Source organism: Danio aesculapii, chromosome 4 (assembly GCF_903798145.1).
Source record: "Danio aesculapii chromosome 4, fDanAes4.1, whole genome shotgun sequence".
NCBI classification, from domain to species: Eukaryota; Metazoa; Chordata; class Actinopteri; order Cypriniformes; family Danionidae; genus Danio; species Danio aesculapii.
In genome coordinates this window covers 24,148,467-24,163,685 of record NC_079438.1, presented here as the reverse complement: position 1 = coordinate 24,163,685, position 15,219 = coordinate 24,148,467, and the positions used below count along the sequence as shown (strand labels likewise).

Here is a 15,219-nt window from a genome sequence, read left to right as displayed (position 1 = left end):
GATATAGTTCAATTCAAGAAAGAGGAGCTTCCTCTGCAGGGTGAGATCTTGATGAAACTGGCCAAGTTAGAGAAGGAAGAATGTCGAATGAAGAAAGTAGGGGATAAAAATATTGAAGACTACAAAAGTGACCTCCTGATACAGAAAAATAAACTCAGAGAAGAGCAACGCAGACTAGAACTGTCTTCTACTATGAGCTGCTTTATCAGTGCACTGTCGACTCCAGAAAGAGACTTCTTCTTAAAATGGTTGAGAATCAACTTGGAGAATCACTCCCATAAAGTGCTTCCAGAACTCAGAGAACTTTACAAACAGAAATGTCAAGATGTCAGTGGGAACAAAGCAGAAATTGCTGAGCTGGATAAAAAGATTTCAAACAGTTCTTTAGGAGTTGAGCACTTCATTCGAGAGATGAGCCAGCTTTATGAAGCTGCAGTCTCACTTCCAGAAGGAAATCCTTACAGAAAACAGCTGGAACACTTACCTAGGCTCTGTGCTCAACTACTGCTGGATGGATTTACACTTGAACTAGTAGATGGAGATACTTCATTTATCCCTGTAAAATGGATCAGTAGTGTGTTTTCTGAATTAAACACACTGGTAAATCCCAAAAACAAGATTGTGGTTGTCACTGTTTTGGGTGTCCAGAGTTCAGGAAAGTCAACGCTGCTGAACACCATGTTCGGAGTTCAGTTTGCAGTGAGCAGCGGAAGATGCACCAGAGGAGCTTTTATGCAGCTCATTAAAGTAACAGATGATTGTGAACTCCACTGTGATTATATAGTGATTATTGACACTGAAGGACTCAAATGCCCTGAGCTTGCACAACTGGACAACAGTTTTGAGCATGACAATGAGTTGGCAACTCTCGTTGTTGGACTGAGTGACGTAACCATTGTCAATATTGCAATGGAGAACTCCACAGAGATGAAAGACATTTTACAGATCATTGTCCATATGCCTTCCTCAGGATGAAGGAGATCGGTAAGAAACACAAGTGTTTGTTTGTACACCAGAATGTTGCTGATGTCTCAGCTCATGATTCAAACATGAGAGATCGTAAATTTCTCTTGGAGCAACTAGATGAAATGACACAAGCTGCAGCCAAAATGGAGAACAAACTGGAGTTCAAGAAATTTACAGATGTGATGAATTACGACACTGACACAGGTGACCGCTACATCCCTGGATTGTGGCATGGAAACCCCCCAATGGCACCAGTGAGTATTGGCTACAGTGAGTCTGTGTATGATCTCAAAAAGCATATAATGGAGATGTTCCGATGCTACAAGCCCAGTGACATCAATGAATTTCTTAAATGGACCACAGACTTGTGGACTGCTGTGAAATATGAGAAATTCATCTTCAGCTTCAGAAACAGCCTGGTAGCTGATGCATACATCAAACTGTGCACAGAGTACAACAGATGGGACTGGACACTGAGAAAACAAATGCACACATGGGCTTTAGAAGCAGAAACAAAGATCTTAAACCATGGAAAATTTGAAAACATTCAGATGTGCACCACTGAAGACATCCATGATAATTTACTACAAGAAGCAGAAACTGAGCTTTCGAAAGGACAGGATGAAATTATTCACAAGACTGAATCATATTTTGAACAAGGAGAAGGTCATGTTGAACTTGTGGAAAATTATCGACAGGACTTTATAAACTCTGCCAAGTCATTGAAGACAGAGCTTTTGAATTCCATTAGAAAAAAACTGGATGCAGCTCTTTCATGTCGAAATGGATGGATCAAGGTGGAAGGAATCAAAAAGACGTACATGAACACAATGGAGAAAAAAGTTCTGGACTTGCTGAAAGACTGTCGTGAGAAAAAGTCTGACATGTCAGACTACAAGCTGGATCAAGCATTTGAAAAAATGTGGCAGGAGACGGTCAGGACACTGCCATGCACAAGGACCAAAAAACAAGATATCATGACAAAGGTTCTTCATTGTTTGAGAAAAAATCTTGAATCTAGAGGAAGTTCAATAGCTCAAAGCTTAGTCAAAGAGAATGATTTTCACAATTATGGCCACGAAAAGTTTGATGTCAGCAACAAAAAAAACGTTATATTCAAATTTATCGATTATTGTAAAGGTCGAGGAACGAAGAACATTCAGGAGATGTCAGACAACCTCATCAGGGATTGTGAGGAATTTATTAACAAAAAAAAGTGCAGTAAGGATGATTATGACGACACGTACACCAGGGAAATTCTTAACATGATTGATGAGAAACTTCAGGCTCATGAAAAGCTAAAAGAATTTGAGCTCTCTCTTAAACTGCACATTTGTGGCTTTGCAAGCAGAGACTTTCAAGAGATTCACAATCAGTTCATTGAAGACAACAATCCACTCACAGCTTTGGAGAACCTGAAAGAAACATATCGCTCTAACTTCATAGACCTTTACCATGAACAAGACCAGTGTCAGAAGACGGCTGATGAGTTCATGAAACACTGCCTACAACCTGCTATTGAAAGGTATATTTCTGAAAAGCTGAGCATGGAAATGGCGGACAAGATGGTGACTGGTAAAAACGCTGCACTTTTTGGAACAAGAATGGCATTTCAGACTTCAGTCTTGAAAAATCTACTTCATGAATTTAAATTTCAACCTTATTTAAAATTCATCACGTCATATGAAAACTATGTTAAAAGATATATTTTGGACAAAGCCGAGCAGCACTTTTCAGCAGAGGACAGAATGTTCAAATTAGAGGAAAAGCTTGTCAATGAAGTCATGAGTGAATTTACTGAGGCCATCACAGCAGCAGAGCAAGACCCAAAGAAAAATGACATCAAAGGGTTTATCCAGGGCATCTGCAGGAAACTTGAAAACAGGCTTGTCATTCCAATGGATGCTGTGGACAAAATCAGCACACTGAACAATGCAAATCCTAAGAAAATTGCTGAATGCCTTCAATATTCTGTGAAGGACCTGGATAAATTACTGAAAGTAAAATTCCAAGGAATGAATTTTCGAAATAGAATAAATGATCTTCAAACCAAACCTCAGGATGTGCTGTTCAAACGAGTGCATGGCTGTGGGAAACAGTGTCCGTTCTGTAAAGCACCATGTGAGGCTGGCGGAGAAGCCCACACTAAACACTTTGTTTCAATTCACAGACCAGAAGGTATTGGGCGCTACAAGTGGAATGAGTCTAAAAAACTAGTGACTGACATCTGTTCATCTTTGGTGCACAGTAATTCAAGCTTTAGGTGTGGAGACACAAATGATAAGTGGCAACCATATAAAGAATACAGAAAAATCTATCCAGACTGGCAAATTGATCCAGACCCCAACAATAATCCCTTAGTGTACTGGAAATATGTGATGGTAAAATTCAATGAGCAGTTTGCAGATGAGTATGAGGCAAAGCCTGCAGATATACCATCATCCTGGAAAAACATCACAGAAGCTCAGGCACTGGGAAGCCTGTAAACAAATTAAACAAACATCAAGTCTCTGGCCTTAGTTTCAGTTAGTTTGAGGATAGTTTGACATTTTATTGTCTAGCTGTACACATAGAAAATACCAAACAATATAATAGAAGAACATAAGCCTGCTTTTGTTTAGTAGATGATGATTGAATAATTATTGCAATAATTTCAAAATGACTGTCTAATAGTTAAAAAATACAAGTGATTTCACTAGCTATGTTTTCAACAGCCAACTGACACATTGTGTCAGTGAAAATTAGGCATGTTTTTTTTTTTTTTTTTTCACTTTTGAGAACTGTTTTTGATTAAAGTCATGATTAAATATATTACTGTCTAACTACTTTTTGGATGTTTTCAAGATATGTTTGTGATTTTTTTTTCTGTGGCCTTCAGTAAAGTCAAGCAAAAATAAGCGAGCACGAGTAATTAAAACACTGCAACTACTTAAAAACACAGAAACTCTGTACAATTCGTTACCTTAGAATTATAAGGTTCTATCTGACATTTTTGTCAAAATTGAGTTATTAACATATTCTTATCAAATGACAACGTATTTACATTATGGGATGTTTTTTATAAGTTGTTTACATTTTAAGACTTTTTATGTAAGAAACAAATGTTAAACACATACTGTTTGCTGTATGGAATGCAAAAACTTTGAAGCTCAATATCTCAAAATCACTCAGAACACAGAGAGAACCTTATAAACCCAAGGTGACGAATTCATTCCTTGCAAGATTTCTGGACAGTCTTTCACTGACACTGAAGTTACAGCAGAAGCCCCTATTTCACTGTGATTAAGAAAATGAAAGTAAACTTTATTTCTCTCTCTCTCTCTCACTGTGTCCTTTTGACCTGCTGGCTTTTCTTCTCTTCTTGGCTGTTACAGCGTTAGTTTTAGATAAAGACATGAGCGTGTCTACAGAGCAAGATTTCTCCACCGCAATCGCCGCTGCCGTTTATCAGTGTCACTCATCGGTGAACAGCGCCAGAGTATTAGAGCCAATCGCAGCCCTTCCTGTTGAGCGTGTGATCAATCATAAGGGTGTAAAGAGCTCCCATGACATTGCTTATAAAGCGAGTGGGATATTTACATTTGTTTATTTGCCATAAACGCTCATGTTGTTCTGTGTGTATTAAAGGACAAAACTGTATTCAAATAATATATGAACATAAATATATTTATAAATTTTTCTTGTGCTATGAAGTAAAATATAACACTGTGTATGGAAAGCATCGTTAATGCACCGTGATGCACCGATATATCGAATTGAATCGAATCAATGGCATAATAATCATAACCGAACCGTGAGACCAGTGTAGGTTCACACCTCTAATATGCATGTTGTATTGTTAAGCTTAAAATATGTCTTGTTTCTGATATTAAACAATATGAAAAAAATGTAATTGATGAAAATTTTTTATGTGGTAATGCTTAATAAACAAGTGATGTGAAACAAAGAGAAAATTATGACTTTTCATTCAATCCATTGTTCTTTCTAGAGTTACTGACACCTTGTGGTGGTTTCTCATGAAATGTTGTGCATTTCATTATGTAGTTAACTTGTCCATGGGTCAAAAAAAGAAAGCTTAATACAGCTTAAATCTGTTTTCCATACATTAAACTTGTTTGCTTTATGTTTAATACATGCAAGGTGTTCTATTGCTTTGTACTGGAAAAATGTTTGTCACCCCTCCTTTGGATTATAGTTAAGAAAATGGTCCCACTTTATATTAAGTGTCTCTTATACCTGTGAATTTACATGGTAACTAGATGTGTAAGTAGTATGTAACTACAGTGTATGTACACACTGGTACGTAGTATTTACTTATGTAATACTGGTGTAACTACACATATTTAACAACACACTGAATAGTATGTGTAAGTTCAAATGTGTAACAGGACATTGGTAACAACACTAAGAGCGTACACATCTGTAACAAGAATTATGTAAGCGCATTGCTTAACAACAATATGTACTTGAAGGTGTTTTCCCACTGAACATTGAATAGCAGAACTAAAACTGCATTAGAAGGTTTTACCTTGTGATACCATTGTACTTACATGGTAACTCCACAGGAACTGTCCACTCAATGTAAAGTGTAAAATGGTCACAAATTACTGTGTAACTTGTAAAAATATCTTCTATGCAACACTTTATTAACAGTGTACTTGCATGGTAGCTCCTCAGGAACTGTCCACCCATTTGTAAATACTGTGTGTAAATACAATGTAACATTTTTTAAATAAGTGTACTTCCAAAATGGTCAATAACTACTGTATAACATAAATCCTGATCCAACACATTATTAAGAGTGTACTGACATGGTAACTTCTCAGGAACTGTCCACTCATGTCCTCAAATAACTGTAGCAAGGGGAAACGCATGGTGAATCCACAGGGATAGTTTATTTAATGTGTAGTGTAACTTTATTGCATTGCAGTTACAATGTTCTAGCAAAGTAACAGAATACTGTCATTTACACTGTAACTGTAAAGTCAAATTGTTCAACAGAGTGCCAGCAATCACAAAAGAAAAAAAAAAAAAAAAAAAAAAAAAATCGCAATAACGAAAACAATCAGTGCTGTGAATAATATCCCAGAATCTATCAAAGCAAAACTGTCACATTCAAATTAGATTTTTACTCAGCACCATAGTGTTTTACACCAGTACTTTGAGTAAGCTATGAAATTATATATATATATATATATATATATATATATATATATATATATATATATATATATATATATATATATATATATATATATATATATAGCCCTATCATGAAATTTTAGAATAAAAAAAATGTCACAATATAAACAGCAAATAAAATAGGAAAAAAAGGCATATATATTTTCAATGAACCCGGTATGCTTTTCTAATGTCATGAATCAGCTGTGCTAAGGCACCTTTACTATTTCGCCTTGGGAGTGAGAAACACCTGCAAGTACTTATTGTTGTTAAGCAATGCACTTACATAATTCTTGTTACAGATGTGTACTTTCTTAGTGTTGTTACCAATGTCCTGTTACACATTTGAACTTACACATACTATTCAGTGGGTTGTTACATGTGTGCAGTTACACCAGTATTACACAAGTAAATACTATGTACCAGTGTGTACATACACTGTAGTTACATACTACTTACACATCTAGTTAACATGTAAATTCACAGGTATAAGAGACACTTAATATAAAGTGGGACCATTTTATGTAATAAAACATGATATATTGAAAATTTATATAATATACTTGAACACACACACACACACACACACAACCCTAACCCTAACCCATATATATATAATGGCCCGTTTCCACTGAGTGGTATGGTACGGTTCGGTTTGGTTTGGTACGCTTTTATAGCCGTTTCCACTGTCAAAAGGCGTACCAAACCGAACCGTACCGTACCACTTTTTCGGCACCCTTTCGAAAGGGTACCAAACACAAGAAAGGGTACCAAAAGGCGGAGCTAGACGCGCAGCTGAACGCTATTGGTTTACAGAGATACGTCATTCGCTTACGCAACAAGCCAGAATTAAAACAAAAAACCCGCCATGTTTGAAATACACGCACAGTGAGAGATTACAGCGGAATTATTTATACATATAATAACGAGCCATGGTCGACCCGGGCTCAAACAAACCTTGTCGTCTTGATAAACAGCCACAAAGCCATGGAATAGAGTAGATTTACCCTGTGCCGCGAAGTTTTTTTTACGAGCCAGTCTGAGGCGCGAGCGGTTTCGCTTTCTTGCTAGCGCTCGCGCGCATCTAACATTAAATCTGAAATAACAAACTTCTTGAGCTGATGATAATAACCTGCACTTGATTATTGACGTGCTTTTGAAACCCGATCTTGTCAGACACTGACAAACGTGAGAGTGAAGCGCGGAAAAAACAAGAGAGGAGCCGGAAAAAAAGGAACACATTATTTTTGAGCAGACGTGAACACACTGCCTTATTTAATTATTATTGTTATTATCACCTTTTGGACTAATATGAACTCAGAATGATGGAATTGTTCTCTAACAGAAGCTACATGTGCTGCTGAAGATTATAGACACAGATGAGAGGTTTTCGCTGACTGTAGGCTACTGTAGTTCGCTGACTGTAGTTCGAGACAAGATGGCGGCATGTTCGGTTTGCGAGGCTCAGTGTCTCTCCAGTTTCTGCAATTTTGCAGTATTATTCCTGCTCATTTCGGGTCTGTTCGTGCAGAACAGCAGTGCCTTTACATCGTACACCCGACAGGACATCTTGGATATTGGATTGTGCATTCCGGACAGTTTTATTAACAATCTTCGACTCATCCCTGAGATCGCCAGAACACCCGAGCCTGAGAGCCCTACCCGGCCAGGCGGAAGTGCTCGGAGGCGGCGCAGAGAACGTAAACAAAGACGGGGGAAGCACGGCGGGCTAAGAGCTAAGCTAAAGCTAACACCACACCGGCTCTCTTTACCCAGCATCTTTCTCGCTAATGTACGGTCACTGGTGAACAAAATGGATGAGATTCGACTGCGCATCAACCACAGCAAAAGATTATGGAACTGTAATGTCATGATTTTCACAGAAACATGGCTAAACAGCGGGATACCAGACAACGCTATATCGCTAACAGAGCATCAAACATTCCGAGCAGACAGAACGGCGGATGACTCCGGTAAGACCAGAGGCAGAGGATTATGCATTTATATTAACAAAGCTTGGTGCACAAATGCTGTCGTCGTTGGGAGACATTGCTCTGTTAACCTGGAATTTGGTTAAATGGTTAAATGTAGACCGTTTTATCTGCCACGGGAGTTCACCTCCACCATAATAACTGCCGCTTATATCCCTCCCGACGCTGATGCCAAGCTCGCTATGAATGAACTTCATGCAGCCATCAGCAAACAACAGACTGCTCACCCGGAGGCTGCTTTTATTGTTGCGGGGCATTTTAATCACTCAAACTTAAAGACAGTGCTCCCCAAATTCCATCAAAACATTTTCTGCCACACAAGGGGAAACAAAACTTTAGACCAAGTTTACACAAACATGGCTGAAGCATATGCTGTGACCCCCCTCCCCCACTTGGGTCAATCAGATCACCTTTCTTTGTTTCTCACACCCAAGTACTCACCTATCGTCAACCGTGTGAAGCCATCAGTAAGGACCATCAAAGTGTGGCCAGCGGGGGTGGACTCCACACTCCAGGACAGGTTTGAACACACAGACTGGAGTATGTTTGCTTCCCAGGCCACATGTGGCTCTCACACAGACATTGACAGTTACACTTCCTCTGTTCTGGAATATATCAACACCACCATAGACAGTGTTACAACCCAGAAACAGATCACCACATACCCAAATCAAAAGCCATGGATGAACAAGGAGGTGCGCCTCCTGCTGAAGGCACGCAACACTGCCTTCAGATCAGGGGATGCACAGGCCTACAGCACTTCCAGGGCTAATCTGAAGAGGGGCATCAAAAAGGCCAAGCACTGCTACAAGCTAAAGCTAGAGGAACACTTTTCCAACTCTGATCCTCGGCACATGTGGCAGGGCATCCAGGCCATCAGCAACTACAAACCCAGCCAGTCCACCCCCACAGCCACAAATGTCTCCTTCCTGAACGAGCTAAATGACTTTTATGCCCGCTTTGAAAGAGACAATACAGAACCCTACACCAGGAACACTACCTCAACCAACCACTCAACTATCACACTCACCTCCTCAGAAGTCTACACCGCACTGAGTCGGATCAATGTGCGTAAGGCTGCTGGACCAGACGGTATTCCTGGGCATGTGCAGAACAGCTCGCTGGGGTATTCACAGACATTTTCAACCTGTCGCTTAACCTAGCAACTGTGCCAACATGCTTTAAAACCACCTCTATTGTGCCAGTGCCGAAACACTCCAGCCCAACATGCCTGAATGACTACCGCCCTGTAGCACTCACACCCATCATCATGAAGTGCTTCGAGCGGTTGGTCCTGGCACATCTGAAAGACTCTCTGCCATCCACACTGGACCCACATCAGTTTGCCTACCGTGGCAACAGGAGCACAGAAGATGCCGTCTCCATAGCACTGCACTCTGTACTCACTCACCTGGACAATAAAAACACTTATGCACGAATGCTGTTTGTTGACTTCAGCTCAGCATTCAACACTGTAATACCCTCTAAGTTACTGATCAAACTCAGAGACCTGGATATCGACACGTCTCTCTGCAACTGGGTTATGGACTTTCTGACTAACAGACCTCAGAATGTTAGATCAGGCCACATCTGCTCCACCACCGTCACACTCAACACTGGTGTACCACAGGGCTGCGTGCTGAGCCCCTTCCTCTACTCCCTTTTTACCATCGACTGTAGGCATGTGAACAGATCCAACACCATCATCAAATTTGCAGATGACACCACAGTGATTGGTCTAATCAGCAATAATGATGAGACTGCCTACAGGGAGGAGGTACAGCATCTGGCCACTTGGTGCACTGACAATAATCTGCTCCTTAACACCAGCAAGACCAAGGAGCTCATTGTGGACTTCAGGAAGGGACGAACCAGCTCACATGATCCCATCCACATTAATGGGATGGCCGTTGAGCCTGTCTCATCCTTCAAGTTCCTGGGGACCCACATCTCTAAGGACCTTTCCTGGACCACCAACACCTCCAGCCTGGTCAAGAAGGCTCACCAGCGCCTATTCTTCTTGAGGCAACTAAAGAAAAACCAGCTTTCATCAGCCGTGTTGGTGAACTTCTACCGCTGCACAATAGAAAGCATCCTGACCAACTGCGTCACAGTCTGGTATGGAAGCTGCTCTGTTGCTGAGCGTAAGGCACTGCAGCGGGTGGTGAAAACTGCCCAACGCATCACAGGGACTACACTGCCAGCCATAGAGAATATCCAAAAGAAACACTGTCTGCGCCGAGCACGCAGTATTCTTAAGGACACCTCTCACCCTGCTCACAGACCGTTTTCTCTCCTGCCTTCCGGCAGGTGCTTCAGGCTCCCCCGGACAAAAACCAGCAGACTGAGGAACAGCTTTTTCCCCAGAGCTGTCTCCCTCTTGAACTCTGCCCCTCACTGACTCTTTTGCCCCCCCAATACACCCCCACACTCCTCTAACTTATACTCCTCACAATCACTGCACTATTTAACATTTGCACATTTAAAGTTTGCACATATTCATTGCACTGATTCATTTACTTGAACTGTACATACCCACTGCACATGGGCATTTGTAATTATGTTTATCTATCTGCAAACTTCTGCTATTAATAGTATCCTGTACATATATTCATTTATTGTTAATCTGTTCATAGCTAATACAACCTGTATATAATGTTCATAGTACATCCATCTGTTAATATTACCATAGTTTTTCTATAACTGCACTTTATAACTTATAACTGTCTCCTGCACTTGCTGCTATTGCACTGCTGGTTAGACCTAAACTGCATTTCGTTGCCTTGTACTTGTACATGTGTAATGACAATAAAGTTGAATCTAATCTAATCTAATATTGTGCTGTTTTTGAACCTAAATACGGACGAGATGTCTGTTGTGTGTAGTTCTTCTGTAATTGATAACATATCGGAGACTGTAAGGGGCTGTATGTGTTTATATGTGTTCATTTATTTAGTTATTTAATATAATTACAAACGTTACAGTAGTCTGTTTCGCATTGTCGTTGATCTGCAGTTATAATAAACTCATGTTCATTGAAAAGTTAGTAATAAACATTTCTACACAAGTATTTATGTGTGTAAAGCATCTGTTTTGTGAGAAGAGCTTCTCATATGATATGTGAATGACCCGTACAGCTTAATTGTAGACATTTTCTCCAGCGAGAATGATGTCGACTGAAACTTTCTGTCGTACACCACGCCCACTAAAAGGTACCCTTGTTAGTGGAAACGCAAGCTTGATAAAGGTGACCTGTACCAAACCGAACCGTACCGTACCAGTCAGTGGAAACGAGCCATAAGAAATGTCCTACTCAATGTAGCTAACTTCAGCTAAGTGTGTAGCCCCTTGAGTACTTAATTAGAAATCAAAACAATGATCACATCAGTCCCATTTTATGCCTTATATATCATATTGGCCACAGAATGGACTACTTAGTGTTGCAATGAAATTAAACAATTAATAAAACTATGACTTACCACACAATACAAGACAACCAGTGAATTTTCAACTCTGCCTTTTCTGTACACAAGATGAGGTTCCAGCTTCAAAATGGCACCATAACACTGATCCCGAGTGGGGCGGTTGTGCTGCTCTGTGAGGTTGTGACTGTTCAGATGCTGTACTGTGAACAGTTCTTTATTAAAAGAAAGTACATTCTTTTTAAATCTGTACATATTAACAAAGAATATACAATGATTTTAAATAATGATTATGTCTGAACAAAAACCTTACCCTTAGTCAAGATGAAATCATATGCCCTCTGCATTCTATTGCTACAAGTGTGGAAGACAGATGAATAATTATGTCTGCAACCATCTTATTTGCAGATTTTTCTACTGTTTTTCAATAAATACATTGGACTTAATCCAGGACATTAATCCAGTGTCTAAAGTTTCTGCATCTGAAATGAAGATTATGATTTAAAAATAATTTATTAATGATTTAAAAATTAATTAAAAAATTCTGCCTCTTGTAATACATATGATCAATGGTCAATTTCTGAGAAGGTGCAAGGTAATCCTTGAGTTTTACCATAAACATCATGACTGACATAATATTTGACAGAGAAGACAGCTTGTGTCTCTTTACCAATTTTTAGAAATTATAGATTCTTACTTCATATTTACTTACTGAAATAAGGCATAATCAAATACATGGCTTGCAATTTTCCAGTCTGCTTTTCTCAACAGACTTATCCCCTCCCCACCATATATATATATATATATATATATATATATATATATATATATATATATATATATATATATATATATATATATATATATATATATATATATATATATATATATATATATATATAGTTGAAGTCAGAATTATTAGCCCCCCCTGAATTATTAGCCCCCCTTGAATAGATATTTTTCAAGATGCTTCTTTCTCTTTGCTATTTGGGCTTATTGGAACCTAATTAGAATAAAACCTAAGTATCATCTTTTGATATGATGTACTTTCAGAGAAAAAATATGTCCATATATGTGCACTTGTGGTCCGAATGGCCATAAAACACAATAAAGTCACCTTTGTGTAATAGAATGAAAAACTCTTTATTTCTGCCTTGAACACAGCAGTTTTTTTCTTGCCTTTTTAAATGCATTAATAACACATATTTTTGAACATGCTTTGACTATCAGTAAAAACATTTTTTTTGCCCTTTTTGGACAGTTAAAATAGTGTTTGGGACATGTAATATGCTGCAAAACAGTTGCAGTATGACACTCTATGTCTGTAACAAAATATAAAACATAAGACATAACAGCTAAAATGTGCTGTCCATGTATGGCCACTAAGCCCTAAGAGGTGAAAATGGTTTTTAAAAAATTAAAATTGCTTTTATTCTAGCCGAAATAAAACAAATAAGACTTTCTCCAGAAGAAAAAATATTATCAGACATACTGTGAAAATTTCCTTGCTCTGTAAAACATCATTTGGGAAATATTCATAAAAGAAAAACAAATTCAAAGGGGGGCATTATATATAATGTGTATATGTGTGTGTGTGTCTGTTTTAAGGCATGAAAAATAATTGCAGTTACAATGTAGCCTTTAAACTTAAGAGAAACACTTGATTTGCTTTAATATTGATGTAGTTATGAATACAGTTGTATGATTAGAGGTAATATTTATTGCATATTGCATAATTTATTTAGATTTTGGACGATTACTATTGTGGAAAACAACAATCTGGTAACACTGCTCCTCATCTTCAAATGTATAACTATATTGTTCTGAGCTATGCACGACTATATGTGGGGAAAATATATTTTATAATAAATGAACTTGGATGTAATTAGATAACATCGCTAGTTTGCAGTACATGCTTTATTTATATCAAGTCTGCAGTCATTTAATGCATCAGGAGATAACTTCCCTGCTTTTATAAAAGTTCTAAACAAACCCCTCATCTAAATCAACAAATCGTCTTTATTTGTTTACTTTTTACTTACCGCGTGGAAAACCGCAGTGGACCTTGGGATCGCAATGAACCTTGGGATTGCGACCATAGACTGTAAAAAAAAAAAATAGATCTCGATGTACTATGACCCCAACTTCAATGAATAATTTAATAATACAAAGATCAGCTAAAAATATTTTTAAAACTTAGTACTTTAAATGTAATATTTTTTAAGTTAAAAAAACAAACACATTAATCAGTTTTATTAGGCATAATTACCCTAAACTGGGCAATTGAATATAATTTCACTCATTAAATATAAAGTAAATGATAACACATTTATAAATACCAACTAATCTCCAATAAAAATTAAAAAATACATTATGTAGCATTAACCTACCACGTATTGCTGCACAGTTTAACTCATCGGTGAACTCACCGGTGATGCATTTTGACCAATAGCTGAGCGATGTTAAACTCACTGTTGAATAGAAGTCACGTTGACCGATGTATATTCTCATTTACAGTTGTCTCGACCCTCTTTACAGACGCTTTTCATAAACAAAACAAAAATCACATATTTTCAAATAAAAAAAAAAACTGCGATAATAGGCGTAAACCAGGTTTAAAATATTGCGTTGACATCTTTTGGTAATTATACGAGGCTTTGAACGTCTCCGTATGACGCCTGAGGCAACCCATTGAAAGCAATGGAATTCTTTCTGCGTCGGTTTAGAAAATAGTGCTTGAAGAAAAGTAACAATTATTATAATAAATTATGAAAAGACACAACGTCTGGTACCCCATGGCAATAGAATAAATAAATAAATAAAATACTGCATACCCTGTGGCAAAATAAAACAAATAAACAATACAGCGTCTGCTATTCTATGGAAAAAATGAAATAAAATATAAGTGAATAAAAAAACTGCGTCTGGTACACTATGTCAATAATAATAATAATAATAATAATAAAAAACTGCGTCTGGTACCCTGTGTCAACAATATTAATTAAAATACTGCGTCTGGTACCCTGTGGTTAGAATAATAATCATAATACTGCGTCTGGTACCCTGTGTCAATAATAATAATAATCAAAATACTGTGTCTGGTACCCTGTGGCTATAATAATAATCATAATACTGCGTCTGGTACCCTGTGTCAATAATAATAATTATCAAAATACTGCGTCTGGTACCCTGTGGCTGTAATAATAATCAAAATACTGCGTCTGGTACCCTGTGGCTGTAATAATAATCAAAATACTGCGTCTGGTACCCTGTGGCTATAATAATTATCAAAATACTGCGTCTGGTACCCTGTGGCTGTAATAATTATCAAAATACTGCGTCTGGTACCCTGTGGCTGTAATAATAATCAAAATACTGCGTCTGGTACCCTGTGGCTGTAATAATAATCAAAATACTGCGTCTGGTACCCTGTGGCTATAATAATAATCAAAATACTGCGTCTGGTACCCTGTGGCTATAATAATAATCGTAATACTGCGTTTGGTACCCTGTGGTTATAATAATATTTAATAAAAATATTTTTTAAAAAGCGCAGCATCGGGTACCCTATGGCAAAATAAATCGTGCTAGAGACACGAAAATGATTTCCTATTGAAATACATTGGATGGAAATTCATGCAAGGTGACACGAAAAAAGA

General features: G+C 38.0%; 1 protein-coding gene across 1 annotated transcript in view; it reads left to right on the top strand.

Moving 5' to 3' along the window:
• LOC130222312 (gastrula zinc finger protein XlCGF57.1-like) overlaps positions 1 to 15,219 on the top strand; it is a 96,783-nt gene that overhangs the window by 36,492 nt on the left and 45,072 nt on the right. The window lies entirely within an intron of this gene.